This window comes from Henckelia pumila, chromosome 3 (assembly GCF_033568475.1).
Source record: "Henckelia pumila isolate YLH828 chromosome 3, ASM3356847v2, whole genome shotgun sequence".
Classification (NCBI taxonomy): domain Eukaryota; kingdom Viridiplantae; phylum Streptophyta; class Magnoliopsida; order Lamiales; family Gesneriaceae; genus Henckelia; species Henckelia pumila.
In genome coordinates, this window is record NC_133122.1 from 147,955,667 (window position 1) to 147,971,282 (window position 15,616).

Here is a 15,616-nt window from a genome sequence, read left to right on the forward strand (position 1 = left end):
ATGGTCAGAGTCCAGTGGCTGAATCACTCGGAGGAGGAAGCTACTTGGGAGACCGAGGCTGACATGAGGACTCGCTACCCGGAGTTGTTCGGGTAAGTACTTTAATTTCGAGGACGAAATTCAATTTAAGGGGGGGAGAATTGTAACACCCGGTATTTTTAATTACATAAATCCGCCTGCATAATTAGGATATTTAATTATTTAAATTTATGATTTATGGGTTAAATAATTATGTGAATTATTTGTGCATGATTTAATTTATTTTTTTAAGCATTTAACCCATAATTAGTGATTTTTATGATTTTTAGTATTTTTATTATTTGATCGCGTAGACGGGACCGTGGACGGACGAGATGACAACTTTCGAGCCAAATTATTTTATGAGCCTTTTTGGAGCCTTAAAATATTATTTTGAGTTTTATTATCTCAAAATTTTAAGTATTTAATTTTATATAATTTTAGGAGTCCATTTTATTCAAAATTAGCCATAATATTGACTTTTTAGTATTTTTAAAATTCCCTTAAATTGTTATTTCGAGATTTTTATTTTGTTATCAGATTTTTTTTAAAAGTTTTAATTAGGAGTTTAAGTTGTATATTTAATATTTAAAACTTTTTATCCTTATTTATTTAACCTATATTTTAATTAACACAAAAATTAAACCTATTCTACCCAAACCCTATTGCCGATCGTTCCACCATCAGCCGCCCACTTCCACTATCCATTCTCCATCTTCTTCAACAGATAGCTTTCTCCAAGAACACCATAGCCACCCTTTTGAAGGTCCAAGCTCGTTTTCGTCGCCCCGTCGTCCCGGAACCGTCCCACGTTCGTGTTTCTCGTCATCTACGGTGAAAGGCATGATCTTTTCTCTATATTTTTGCGTCGTATCAGTGTATATGCGGGTGTGTGAGTGTGCATCAGAATTGTTTTAGAAAAATTTTTCAGAAAATGGTTGAAGCTTGTTGTTGCATTCATGTTCATGTTTCACGTTGTTTTGATAGCATGGTTTGGTTCAGGGCTGAGGGTTCGGTCAGGAGGGGTCCCTGGGTGCCTAAGGATCGAACCATGGTCAGGCTGTTGGCTGGGTGAAGGCTAGCCGATCGGGTTATGCTTGGAAGGAGTTGTGAGTGCAGTTTAGGGTTAAGTGGAAGAGGGGTTCGGGTTCGAGCTAGGGGCCATGGCTGGGGCTGAGCCATGGCAGGTTGGGACCGCCCAGATGTGGGCTACATCTGGGCGGCGGTGCTCCGGCCAGGGGCGGCCGGAGCCGGCCGGCAGCAGGCCAAGAAGGCCTGCTGCTCTCGGCCGAGAGGAAACTAGGAGGGGGGGGGGTCGGGTTTAGGGTCCTGCAGGGTTCCGGGTCGGGTTGTGGAACTTGGGTCGGGTCAGTAGGTTAGTGGGTCGGGTTAAGTGAGTCCGGGTCCGGGTTTGGTGGGCCGGGCTCGAGTCTTTTTATTTTTAAAACATTTTAAGAATTTTTGGGTTTTTGAGTCAATTAAATTAAAATAAAATTATTTGGACTCCCAAATAATTTTATTTGGACTTTTAAAATTTTAATTAAGTTAGTCCATTTATTTTATGGGCTTTTGGGCCCATAAAAGTTAATGGGCCAGTCTTTGAGTTTTTGGGCCCAATGGGCCAGCTTAAGTGTTATTGGGCTTAGTGTAATTTTAATGGGCTTTATTAATTTAATTGGGCTTAGAATAATTATGTGGGCTTAAAGTTTGAAATAATGGGCTTAAGTATGTTAATGGGCCAGATTTAAGTTAATGGGCTTGTGTGTAGGGCCAGCAGTCCAGGACCATCCATGAGAAAATTTGCATGTGTCCTGAATATATATTTAATTATTTATATGCATTTAAGTTATTTTAATATTTATATGTTAGTAAGAAATTAAATTAAATATATATGATGGACACACATTTTATTCAAGTACATGCATTCATGAAATAATATTTTATGCGTGATTTAATGTTTAAGTTGAGCAATAAAAATATTTTATGTTGGAAGTTGAAGTAGTGTGACAATTTAAGGGGGATTCGTCCCCATATGATTGAAGGGCAGTTTACTGCCAATTTAAGAGGTGATTCGTCACCGGCCACGTACGTAGGTTTCCACGCTGATCAGTATTTAATGTATGATTTAAGGTTACACTACGGATACAACCATGCTATGTTAGAAAATAAATTGCTCAATAATGTTATGTATTATGTTATGTATTATGTTTATTTAATTAAGTTATGTTATGTAATTTTTAAGCATGCTCATTCATGTATATGTATGTATTAGTATTAAATTGGTTTAAATTATTTTAAACCCTTGTTATGTTAGCATGTTGGGCCTCTAGGCTCACTACACTGGTATGGTGCAGGTGAGTACGTTGAGGATGACATTGTACCCACCGGAGGCGAGGACGTATGAGCATGCATGCAGTGGCCCCGTGACCGTGAAATATTCTGAGTCGCTATGCATGTTTTTGTGTTGTCAGCATGATACATATTTTTATTATTTTCAGTGCATGCAAACTTTTATTTATTTATGCAGTATATTTTAATTAATGTTTGACTCAGATATTTATTATTATATTTTTAAGAATGCAATTTTTATTTAAGTATTTAATTGGTTATTCATTTTAAATATTTTTACTCTGTGCATATATGTATGGGCATATATGTACATATTTTATTTAGTAAGTATATAAAAAAAAAAATTTTCCGCATATTTATTTATTATAGAGTTAGGGTCGTTTCAAAACCTGCTGCTCTAACAGAGCAGTAACTCCTGCCATCAAGGTAGCATTGGCCTGCTCCAATGCTGCAAGTGGGTTCTGCGGAGGTGGAGGTGTAGGTGTAGGTGGAGATCCCCCACGTCTGTTCATCGGTCTGGGAGGCATTCTGCACCACCACATATTTCTTTACGTAAATCGTCATGCATAACTAAGTGGTTTAAAAGTAATGCTAACTTAAATCCTTAAAAATATAAATCATACTATAAACACTTAAAACTTACAGACCGATAGCGTGGATTTCTGAGCTCACATAGCAGTAATGACCCCTCCAAGAACCGTGCTTTGATACCAACTGAAACGACCCTAACTCTATAATTAATATATAAATAAATATGCGGAAATTTTTTTTTTTTTTATACTTACTAAATAAAATATGTACATATATGCCCATACATACATGCACAGAATAAAAAGATTTAAAAATAAATAAATAACTCAAATTAAAATGCATCCTTTAATAAAATAAATATCTGAGTCAAATATTGAAGTAAAATACTGCATAAATAAAATGATTAAAGTTTGCATGCACTGAAAATATTTAAATAAAATATTTCAAACCACAACCACTCAAAATAATTAAAATGTATAACATGCTGAAGTATTCAAAACATGCAATGTGACTCAGACATCTATCACGGTCACGGGGATCACTGCCAGTCTGCTCATACGTCCTCGCCTCCGGTGGGTACTACATCCTCTACGTACTCACCTGCACCATACCAGTGTAGTGAGCCTAGAAGCCCAACATGCTAACATAATAAGGATTTAAAATAATTTAAATCACTTTAATACTAATACATAACATATACATGAATGAGCATGCTTAAAATAACATCATGACATAACATAACTTAAATTAACTTAAATATCGTAATACATAAATATTGTTGAGCAGATTATTTTCTAACATCGTATGGTTGTATCCATAGTGTAACCTTAAATCATACATCAAATACTGATCAGCGTGGAAACCAACGTACGTGGCGGTGACGAATCACCTCTTAAATTGGCAGTAAACTGCCCTTCAATAGTTCACATATGGGGACGAATCCCCCTCAAATTGTCACACTACTTCAACTTCCAACATAAAATATTTCCTTTTGCTCAACCTTAAACATTAAATCATGCATAAAATTATTTCATGAATGCATGTACTTAAATAAAATGTGTGTCCTTCATATATATTTAATTTAATTTCATACTAACATATAAATATAAAAATAATCTCCAATGCATAAAAATAATTAAATATATATTCAGGACACATGCAATTTCTCATGGATTGTACTGGACTGCTGGCCCTAACACTCAAGCCCATTTACTTAAATCTGGCCCATTAACACTGAGACTGGCCCAATAACATACTTAAGCCCAATAAAAATTATTCTAAGCCCAATTAAATAATTAAAGCCCATTATAACATTCTAGATCCAAAAAACAACTTAATCTGGCCCAATGGGCCCAAAAGCCCAAAGACTGGCCCAATAACTTCCATGGGCCCCCAAGGCCCATAAAAATTAGTAGACTCACTTAATTAATTTAATTAAGCCCAATAATAATTAAACTTAACCCAAATAATTAAATGAAACCCAAATCATTTTATTTCTAATTAATTGGCCCAAAAACCCATTAAATCATAAAATACTTTAAAATTAAAAAGACTAGAGCCCGGCCCACCAACCCGGACCCGGACCAACTTAACCCGACCCACTACCCTACTGACCCAACCCGGACCACTCAAACCCGGCCCAGACCCGAAATTAGCCCAACCCGTGACCCCCTACCCTTGCTCCCTCTCGGCCGAGAGCAGCAGGTCTTCACGACCTGCTGCCGGCCAGCTCCGGCCGCCCCTGGCCGGAGCCCCGCCGCCCAAACGTAGCCCACGTCTGGGTGGTCCCAACCTGGCCCTAGCCCACGCCCCATGCACCCCACAGACCATCAGCCGAACCCCCTTCCCCGAAACCCTAGCTGCGCTTCCATGGAGACCGATAGGCTCTTGGTTGTTTCCTGGGCTCGTTTGGCTCGAGCCACTCGAGCCATTCGAGTCTAGGCCTCCCTCACACATCCTAAATTCCCTTGACCAGCAGTAGTACGAATCATGGTTAATAAAAACATGAATATGATAAAAAACGCAAGAACACACGCATAAAACCCGCACTATTCTCGTTTTTTCTGAAAATTGTTGGAACAAATCTGATGTCTACACATTCACATACCTAATTTCTGATATGGCACGAAAATAAAGAGAAAGAATCATGCCTTGCACCGTAGTTTGAAGAGAAAGGAGTGCGTAGAACGATTCCGGGACGACGGGGCGATGACAACCGACTTGGAAGCTTCAAAATCGAGCTATGGAGGCTGAAGAACTTGAAGAACATGATGGAGATGGGGGTGAGAAACTGATGGAGGCGGCTGAGTGATCGGTTGAAGGGTTTGGGTAGGATAGGTTTAGGTTTAAGTTTTTAATTTAATTAAAATAGGTTTTAGGATAATTAAAATAATTAAAAGTTTTAAATATAAAATATAAAATTTAAAACTCCAAATAAAAGTTAAAATCTGATAACTTAAATTAAAAATATAAAAATCCCGAAATTATAAATTAAGGAAATTTTAAAAATAATTAAAAGTCATTAAAATGGCTAAATTTGGATAAAAATGAACTCCTAAAATTATATAAAATTAAATACTAAAAATATTGAGGAAATAAAACTCAAAATAATATTTTTGGGCTCTAAAAATACTCATAAAATAAATTGGATAGAAAATTGTCATCTCGTCCGTCCACGGTCCCGTCTACGCGATAAAATAATTAAAATACTAAAAATCCTAAAAATCACTAATTATGGGTTAAATGCTTAAAAATAAATTAAATCATGCACAAATAATTCACATAATTATTTAACCCATAAATCACAAATTTAAATAATTAAATACCCTAATTATGCATGCAGATTTACGTATTTAAAATACCGGGTGTTACAGATTCATTAGTGTAATATAATAATAGTATTAAATATGTGATTATCTGTGAAGGGAAAAATTCTGGCCCACGAGATCTTCCGGCAGTTCCAAATACCATACTTTGAATTACACGAGTAAAATTTTGTAATTGAAGATTTTGTGTCTTCCGCATCTGCTCCATTTCCACTTGCCTTTGTGCTTCTAGATCCTTGGTTGGTTTTGGGGCAAACACATATTCACATTAAGATCTAAAAAACATATGCAAAACATGAGGTTTATTTTAAGTTGAAACGTAACCAATAATTCATGCAAAAAAAGAAAAATAATGACCTTCTTCGTTATCATCAGTTTGTCCCGATTTTATTGAATCATTTTGTATCTGCGATAGAGAATTTGATCTTGAGTCTCGTGATTCAGGTTCATCTCCAGATCTCCTATTGTTTAATTCATCTCTTTCAGATCGTCTTCTTATATTTTGAAACAACATTCGCATTCTTTTGTTTGTCATATTCAAAATCAACCTAAAAATAATAATAAATATCTATTAAAAATAGTTTCAAAGTAAAATAGATGAAAACAAACGAAAAATCAAAAACATACCGAGGGATATGAAAGAAATTACAGCTGGAGGAAGAAGAAATGGATTTATTTAACTAAATAACCTCCGTTTGACCATGATTTGGAAATATAACCTTCTCAATTTTTTTTCTTTATTTTGTTTTTGCATTTTCTTTGTATTTGAAGGTCATTTTGCAAATTTTTTTTGAAAGAAGGTCATAAATCAAAAAATTTGATTGACCAAGGTCATTTTTCAAACTCTCCCAGAAAGAAATACAAGAGTAGGAGATATGAAAAGGTTTAAATAACAAAATAAACAAAATAGAAAGTTGTTGCTATAATTAGTTGTGATATAGCTTATCTTTAAAAATTGATCTCGACAGATTTGAATTCAAATTGGCCATACTATGATATACATTGGCGGTCTTTCCAAATAACTAGGTGGCTATTTGGTATTGGGAAAAAAATTGGCGGTAATTTTGATTTTATTTTGACATGATTAATTAATTGTAAGTTAAGCGAGGCGACCAGTCAGTTTCACAAAAATAAAATTTTTCATTTTTCGTTAGATTTTTGAAAATTGTTTTAGCATCAAGACACTTATTAAATTTTATGTGAGTTTTTTTGAAACTTTTTAAACTAATATTTTGATGTGTTTTAATATCTTATATTATTAGAATTTTTTTTCATAATGAAGTTTCTATTTATGTCATTCATATTATATGAGTATGTGAGGTTTTATACAAATATAATCGTTGCATTAAAATTTTGTATGATTTTTTATTGTGATATTTATTATTGTGTAAAATCACTAATATTTTTGTTTGAAATATTAGGTATTTTAGGTTTTTTTTCGAAATTAGTTAGTCTGGAGGGTCAATCCGCCACATTCGACCCTTACACCATTGTTCGATCACTTTAGTTACATAACAATAAATTAATATAACAATTATGTTACAAAGCCAACTTTTTAGACATGGTGGTGTTATCATGACCGTGTTAGAAACTTATAAGCTACATGTAACAAAAAATTTACCTCGAATTCGGTCTAGTAAGCAAGATTTAATTTCAATCTTCATTGGTCGGGTTGGATTTTTAACTGGGATGGGTCTACACAGACGAACAAGTGTTAAGAGATGCTGGATGTTTGGTTCGATTTCAGATTATATATGTCAAAATCGAATCGACCGAAAAAAATCAAAATTTCATTAAATTAAAAATTTTAATTAGATTATATATTTTAAGAGATGCTAGTTAGTGAATGAATTGTAATTTATAATAATTTTTAGTTTATTATTGTTTATTTTAATCATTTAAATTTCATCAAAATTAATAAAAGCATTTAATAGGAGTGTTATTTAAACACTTTTTTAAATTTTAAAAAAATCAATGGAACTGGTTTACAATAAAGTACATACAGATTGCTACAAAAAATATTTAATATCAGTGTTTTGTAAAAGTGCTCTTTGAAGTTAACCTATAGAAGTGTTTTATGGCATCGGTTCACATGAAACAATGCTCAAAGTTTCCAATATGAGTTCTTTTATGACCGTTTCTATAAAAGTTAAGGCAATACAAACGATAGTAGAAATCGATTCTATTGCCTGAACTTTTACGAACGGTTTAGAGAACGATTTGTATAAACCGCACATAAAAGTATTTTATAAGAGAGGTACTATAAAAATCGATCTTACAAATTAACGCAATAGAAACGGAATATAGAAACAACTGAATAAATCATTGTTAAAAGTACTCAGTAGAAGCGGGCTCAAAATTGTTCCTAAAGGTTAGCACAATAGGAGCAAATGATAACAACGGTTTACAAATAATTGTTGCTATAACTATTTAGTAAGACCAGTATCAGAAGTTCTCCTAAATATTATATCAATAGAAACAGTTGATATGAACGCTTTTATGACCGTTTCTAAAAGTTAACGCAATACAAACGATAGTAAAAATCGATTCTATTGCCTTAACTTTTACGAATGGTTTAGAGATTGATTTGTATAAACCACACCTAAAAGTATTTTATAAGAATGGTATAAAAATCGATCTTACAAAATAACAATAGAAATGGTATATAGCAACAACTGAATAAATCGTTGTTAAAAGTACTAATTAGAAGCGGGCTCAAAATTGTTCCTATAGGTTAGCACAATAGGAGCGAATAATAGCAACGATTTACAAATAATTGTTGCTATAACTATTCAATAAGACCAATATCAGGAATGCTCCTAAATATAATATCAATAGAAACGGTATATAGCAACGGTTTTTACAAACCGCTGCTACACGCAATCTGTAGTAGCGATTTCAAAAACGCTCTTAAAAGGTCAGACAACACAAACGGTTCACTCAAAACCGATCCTACTATGCAACTTTCAAGAGCGGTTTTGGAGACGCTCATAAAAAACTGCTTCTAAAAGAGGTGTTTTTTTTAGTGATTCATGCCTGAGAAATTATGATATTATGATGCCTTGTTGAGGATTGAAATGAGTATGAATTTGAAATGGTGATTGCATTGATGCCTTGTTCGTTTAGAAATTTCAGAAAATTTTGGCATATGGTTTGATTCAAAGTTTGTGTGTTGTTCTTGGTGCTTGGATGGTGAGTTAGAAACTACCATGGCTGAGAATGTAGCTCACATGGTAGTCCTAAGGATGGCTTGAAGTTAGATTTTAAGTGGGAGTTGAGGAACGCTTCGAATTGACTAGAGATTGGGCTCGGTTTTGGGTGTTATTAAAGGCTATCATATCAAGTTAAGTTGAGCTGGTTGGGGTGAGTTCTTGGGGGTTTGAGATGAGCCTAAGTGTTGGTCTTGATCCTAGGTTAGTGGCTTGGAACTTGGGAGTCATATAGCTAAGTTTTTGGTTGAGTATGAAAATAAGACTTGAGCAGAATTTTGGCAATGTTTGAGCTGTCCGGAAACTTATGACTAAGGCAGGGTTAAAATCAGAATTTGGTTAAGGTCTCGGGTCTGAAATTAGCCTAGGATGTTAGAAATATGTTGGTTCAATTGGGAATTAATTTGGTTAAGTTTTGATTGCGTTCTAGGCATTTGAATAAATACGTGCAGAATTTTAGACTTTTAAGCTTGCTATCCGAAATTCTGAAATTATAGCTTGGTTAAGCAAAGAAGGGTGCATTGAGGATGACTTTTTTTTATTTAGTTTCATGTGTGTGGGAGTTGTGATTTAAAGCGGAACTATTTTTGAATAAGAATTGAGTGAGTTGTAAGCTTTATGGGGGAACTGCTCGAAATGTCCTTAGCGCAAATTTATGGTTTAGATTTCCATCCTTGGTTTGCTCTCTAAATCACCATCTCGGTCATCTATATTTGAGTCTCTTGCATGATTATAGAGTAAATATTTATGAGTACATTACATCTACACATGCATGCTATGTCCCCGAATCAAGAATGAAAGAAAATATTTTTATGAACGAAGTGAGATGGTTGTGACTATATGAAAGTATGTGTTTGGACGAGCTGGGAGACGTCTGGGATTTTCTTACCAAATTTATGGTTTTGGACGAGTTGAGAGAAAACCTGGTTTTCCTTACCACCATATGGGTTTGGACGAGCTGGGAGAAATCTTGGATTCCCTTACCACCTATAGGCCAAGACGAGTTGGGAGATATCTCTACTTCCTTGTGGCATAGTATACTGCAGCCATGATCGAGATCGAAAGTACAGAGTCACAATTCAAGGATCTAAGTTCAAAATTTATATGACTATGTTTCAGTACAATGTATGCAGTTACATTGATTATGTTAGACTTAGTCATGCATATTTTATATTCATGTTCTCTCTCTTTTTAGAAGTCGATTTATGTTTAAAGTATTGGGCACAAAGTATTTTTAGTACAAGCTATTTTTAATCTTGCGTGTGCATGTATGTGTATATTACTCGTTATTTCACCACATATTCTTGTTGGGCCCCTAGGCTCACTACATCTACTTGGTGTAGGTTAGATTATTGTAGAGATCGAGGGGCAGGACTATTGAGTGGACTGCGATGCGGGCACGACACATCCCTCCGACCTATGCCAGTCTTCCGCAAATGTAGTTCAAGTTTTAATGATTTAAAGTCTTTATTTTGTTAATTCAATAGTTGTAAATGTAAAGTTAATATTTATAGAATGGTTTGTGGGCATGTATATATCGAATTGTTAAATCTTTTTGGTGTTTGAAGTGTCAAATTTTTTTCTCAGGTTTTCGGTTATTTTTCTCGAGCTAGTTTATTTAGTGTCGTTGTTTGCATTTTAAATTTTCTGTATGTGCCAGGTGGTTGTTATATAAATAGATAGGTCATGCCGAATTTTTTTAAAAAGTTTTGAAAATCCGTATTTTATTTAATTATTATTATTTAAGAAGTCGTTAGGTCGTTTCAGAAATGGAGAAGGACTCATGACAAGAGGTAGGTCTCACAAGAGAGAGCCAAGGAGTGAGTCCAGATACAATTGAAGCAGATCAAAATCCAGGACAAGGGGTAAGCTGAGATGTTTCACTTTCCATAAGGAAGGACATTTCAAACGAAATTGTCCTGAAAATAAGAGGAATGATCGTCTCAAGAGAATAGAATCAGGATATGTATCGGTAGCTACAGATGGCTATGAATCATTTTAAGTACTGCTTGCTGCAAAAACAGAATCAAACGAGAAATGGGTGATGGATTCTGGATGTTCCTTTCACATGACACCAAATCGAAAATGGTTTCATGAATTTCACGAAGTTAAGACAGGAAGTGTTCTTCTAGGGAACAATGTGGCATGTAACATCATGGGGATTGAAAACATTCATTTGAGATTGACTGATGGATGTCAAAGAATCCTTCAAGATGTAAGATACATCCCCGATCTTAAGAGAAATATTATCTTTGTTGGTATGTTAGATGCAACCGGTTGCATGGTTAGCATTGAAAATGGAATCATAAAATTTAAGAAAGGATCATTGGTGGAAATGAAGGGCACTAAGAAAAATGGTTTATATTTTCTGGAAGGAAAAACCATTGATGGCTCTGTAAATATCAAGTCAGAAGTAAAAGATACTACTCTCCTGTGGCATAAAAGGCTAGGACACCTGAGTGAGCGTGGATTGATTGAACTAAACAAACAAAGCCTCCTGGGAAAACATGTAAGTGGAAATCTGTGATTTTGTGAAGAATGTACACTTGGAAAAAGTTGTAGAGTCAAGTTCACCATCAAATATGAAGAGCAAAGGGATTCTGGATTATCTACATTCTGATTTATGGGGGCCTGCCCTAGTTACATCAAAATGTGGAGCAAGATACTTCATATCCATAATAGATGATTATTCAAGAAAATTGTGGGTAACAGTATTGAAGAGCAAAGATCAAGCATTTCAAGCCTTTAAAGATTGGAAAACTCTGTTTGAAACTCAAACTGGACTTAAGGTGAAGAAGCTCAGAACCGACAATGGACTAGAATTTTGCTCTGAAATCTTCAATCAATACTGTAAAAAGGAAGGCATTGGAAAGCACCACACAGTAGCCTATACACCGCAACAAAATGGTTTAGCTGAGAGGATGAATCGAACTATCCATGAAAGAGTAAGGTGCATGATGTCTAATGCTAAGCTACCTAAGAATTTCTGGGCAGAAGCTGTACAAACAGCAGCTTATCTCATAAACAGGTGCCCATCGTCAGCTTTAGAATTCAAAACTTCACAAGAAGTATACAGCGCTAAGGACTTTTGGTTGTTCTGATTTTGCTCATATTAAACAAGGTAAACTAAGTCCAAGAGCAAGAAAATGTATTTTTCTTGGATATCCAGAAGGTGTTAAAGCATACAAACTATGGTGTATGGAACCAGGAAGTGAGAATTGCATAATAAGCCGAGATGTTGTTTTTAATGAAGATGATTTCCCTTTTAGAAAGGATAACAACCAGGATGTGAAATCTAAGAAAGTTCAAGAGTTAAAAACATGAATTTGGACTTCAGAAATTGATGAACCTATTGAGAATGAGCTGGGAAAGGAGCCTATATCAAAAGTTCTTGATAAAACTAGCCAAGACACATCCAATTATCAGTTAGCCAGAGATAGACAAAGGAGAGTGATCAAACCACCTGACAGACTTGGATATGCTGTCTTGATAGCATATGTTTTTATCACAGCTACTGATCTAGTAGAGGTGGAGCCTATGGATTTTGAGCAAGCTGTAACATGTCCAGAAAGGTCAAAGTTGATACAGGCTATGAATCAAGAAATGAAAGCTTTAAAAAAGAATCAAACATGGATATTGGTAAGAAAGCCTATGAATCAGAGGTTGGTAGGGTGTAAATGGATATTCAAGAAGAAGGAAGGAATCTCAGGCCTTGAAGAACCAAGATACAAGGCCAGACTTGCAGCAAAGGGTTTCACACAGAGAGAAGGGGTAGACTTTACTGAGATATTCTCCCATGTAGTGAAACAAACATCCATTAGGTTCATGATGTCACTTGTAGCACAACTTGACATGGAATTGGATCAAATGGATCAAAATGGCTTTCCCACATGGAGATCTTCTTGAAGATATCTATATGAAGCAACCAGATGGATTCACACAGGGAGATTCAAACCAAGTCTACCTTCTCAATAAGTTTTTATATGGTTTGAAGCAGTCACCAAGACGTTGGTACTTGAAGTTTGACAGTTTCATGAGGTCAAAATATGATACGTGTGTCTACTATAAAAAGGCACACACACAGAGCTCCATCTATTTGCTATTATATGTCGATGACATGTTAATAACAAGCACTGACAGAAAGGAAATTAACAAACTCAAAGATCTATTGAGTAAGGAATTTGAGATGAAGGATATGGAATCTGCCAGAAAGATCTTAGGCATTGATATCAAAAGGAACAGAGAGGAAAAGAAGCTTCTTCTGTCAGAAGGTTATGTCATAAAGCTCCATGAAAGGTTTTCAATTATTTCAGCAAAACCAGTAAGTACTCCACTCGGGCAACACTTCAAGCTTTCTGCAACCCAGTCTTCAGATAATGATGAAGACAGAGAGTATATGGAAAGAGTTCCTTATGCTAATGTAGTAGGATGCATTATGAACTGTATGGTGTGCACCAGACCAGATCTTGCATATGACCACATTGGCAAGCACTAAAATGGGTACTAAGATACTTGGTTGGTACAAAAGATATTGGAATTCTATACTCTAGAACACATTTGCATGAAAATCTACTGGAGGGCTTTATGGATTCTGACTAAGCAGGGTGTTTGGACACAAGAAAGTCCTTGTCAGGTTATGTTTTCACAGCAAATGGTGGAGCTATCAGTTGGAGATCTAGCCTACAGAAATTTGTGGCTTTATCAACCACAAAAGCTAAATACATAGCAGCCACTGAGGCTATCAAAGAAGGAATGTGACTTCAAGGTTTTTCGAAAGAGCTTGGTGTAAACAGAGGTGAGATGGTCTTAAGCTGTGACAGCCAGAGTGCATTACATCTAATGAAAAATCCCATGTTTCATGAGAGGTCTAAGCACATTGATATCAAATTACACTTCATCCGAGAATTGATTGAAAGAGGGGATGTTAAGATGGTCAAGATAGCTACTGAAAATAATCCAGCTGATGCTATGACGAAAAGTTTACCTGTTTCCAAGTTTACCTATTGCTTGAACTTGGTACATGTGGTTAGAGCATGGTAAAGACAAGCAATGATGCAACCAAGAACAACAAAGACAACAAGGAAGACAAAGCCAGAGACAAAGGTGGAGATTGTTAGCAAATTAGTCTCTGCTTTGGAAGCTATCACAGGGGATATGCATCAAGATAGGGCCGTTGGATTATAGTTTTCTCAAATGAAATCAAGAAGTTGTTAGAGTCAGTTTTTTGGAGTAGTTATGTAGATAGAAATCAAGTAGCTCTTGTGTATAAAAACAATTGCATTGTACTGTGATTCACTCTGATTTTCTCTCTCGAAATTTCTCTGTGAATAAGTGAAATAAAATACTTGTTGGTTCTTGGTTGCTGTGGATGTAGGTTTAGAAACCAAACCACGTAAATCTTCTTGCAATTCATTTTTTCTGCTTTATATGATTTGTGATTGATCTTAGTGTGATCGAGTTCATCTTATTTTCGATTGAATCAATTTAAGTGCTTCGAAAGGGTATAATCAAGATCTATAAAATCACAACAACAATATCGTAGCATTGTAGAGATATACATCTTAGTTCCGTTGTGTGATAGCTAGATGATATTTTTTTATTTTTTTAAGTAAATTGCGTAAATTACTGATGATAAATCATTCAAAACCTTGCTTCTAATAAGGATGATAGAGTTATAATTATTGATTCTATAAACTAAATTTTTATCATTGAAAAGAAGTGTCATATATAGCAAGATATTAATCATATATATTATATAAATGTCAAACTAATAATAATTCTTATAATAATAAATTAATTTGTCGCATGCATGTTGCGTGTGACTCAATTCTAGTCTAGTTTCCTAGCTCTATGGATTAGGATACCCTACTGTGGGGGATCCCATATGTCCTCTTTGCTTTCCTTTTTTTTTTTCGTTTGTTTTCTTTTTTTTTCTTCAAATTTTATATTTTTTTATTTTTTAACTCAAAAAGTTTATTTTTCATCACAACCCAACATTTTCTCGAACCGAGTTTTTGCAATTTTTCCTGAGGTATCGGAAATAAAACCTTATCCCGATGGGATTCTCGAACCGTCTTGAAATAATATTATAATATATTTTATTAATAATTTTATTAATAGATTGAGCTAAATATTATTGTGTTTCAACACATATAACAATTAATTGTCGATTTAATTTTCTTAATTTTTTATTGTTGAAACGATCGTATAATAAAATCACGAAATGATATTTTATTTTTGTGTGCTTTTTAAAAATTAAATTAATAATTTAATTAATTCATATTTATAATTATCTAATTGGAACTAGAATAAAAGATGCAATTTGACAATCTATTTACTAAAATTTATCCAGTAATTTTTATCATAATATTTTATTAATAATTATACGATATATCGTATGATGTTCTTCTTTTAACAAAAAAACTTGAAGCATTATCATAAATATTTTAATATTATATGCTTTAATTCAAATATTTATTCTATATTTAGAAATTTAAATTCCTAAATAGTATTTTTTTAAAATAAGTAATCACTTTTTCTTGTGTTTTATGAACGAAATCTTGAAAATAAAAATTTTTTTTACCAACTCAAGTGATACCGAATGTTCGCGGTTCGGAATATTCAGGTCCCAATATTTTAGAATTTTTTCTCCACCACTATTTTAAATTTTAAAAAACTTGAATT